Raw genomic sequence first — 1,194 nt, forward strand, 5'->3', positions numbered from 1 at the left:
TGTGTGTGGACAGAAAGAGTGGGAGGCAAAAAGAGAGCGAGACAGAGAGAGAGAGAGAGAAAGAGAGAGAGAGAGGGGGGGGGAGAAAGAGAGAAACAGAGATAGAGACTCAAATAAAGGCAGAGAAAAAGAGAGTGTGTGAGTGTACGTTCGGATCAAAGGACGTAATTAGGAGAGTATTAGCATTGTCTCTCTATGTTTGAAATAAAAGTAGTTTGTGTTGTATGCTTTTCAACACTTTTGAATGACAATACTTCTTTAATTCGTATACGCATGTATACATGTACATGTACGCATCTTAAAATAGTTGAAACTCTGAAGTCTTATCGATCAAAGACTGAACAAATCAAAAGATATGTTTTCAAAGAAAGATTGATATCTCATGTGAAGTCAGGAGAAGTCGACAAAACACAATCTTTGGTGAGTCAACCTGTTAGCTTTCTTATTTTTATGTTGCAAGAGGATCCTACAGTGCTCTCAGACATTGAATAACCCCTCTTGTCTGATACGTTAACAGAGCAGGTTATTAAATATATTTAAAAGGGAAGGGGAAGGTGAGTGTCCGTATAAGGAGAATATTGATATGGCTGCCAGGAGTGAGTGTCCATTTATCATCGCTGAATATCCTTATTTTCATCTGAGGAAACAATGACTTCACGTGTGAAAATGAAACACATTGTTAGAGAAAAAAAATGCACATATTGATCTCGGGTGTTAGCCTAATAAAGAAGGGAAGTAAATAAGTTTTGTGATTCAAAACTGAGCATCATAAAGGTTATACCAGCAGAAACCTTTGGAATCATTCATAAAACTGCCAGAGGAAACGACCTCCTAGTAGTCGCAATTACGAAATTAGAATTGGTAATTGTTGACTAAGAATGTGGGGAATAGGTTGGGTGGATTTGTATCGACTTCTACGTTGCTGTCAGAACAGCACAAGCCTGATGAAGAAAAGGGGAACCTAAGTACTGCCATAAATCTGTCTGGAATTGTATGTGAATCAAATTTGGTGGTTTTCGGTCGGGAGACGAAAATAGGAATTATTATTTGCTCACACGTACTTTTATTTAGACGGTGGTAACGAAAAAACTAACCCCAAAGTCTGGGCTCATTTTTTTATAAAGTATACAGAAAACTCTCTCTCTCTCTCTCTCTCTCTCTCTCTCTCTCTCTCTCTCTCTCTCTCTCTCTCTC

The sequence above is a fragment of the Aplysia californica genome, unplaced genomic scaffold, assembly GCF_000002075.1.
Source record: "Aplysia californica isolate F4 #8 unplaced genomic scaffold, AplCal3.0 scaffold00039, whole genome shotgun sequence".
Classification (NCBI taxonomy): Eukaryota; Metazoa; Mollusca; class Gastropoda; order Aplysiida; family Aplysiidae; genus Aplysia; species Aplysia californica.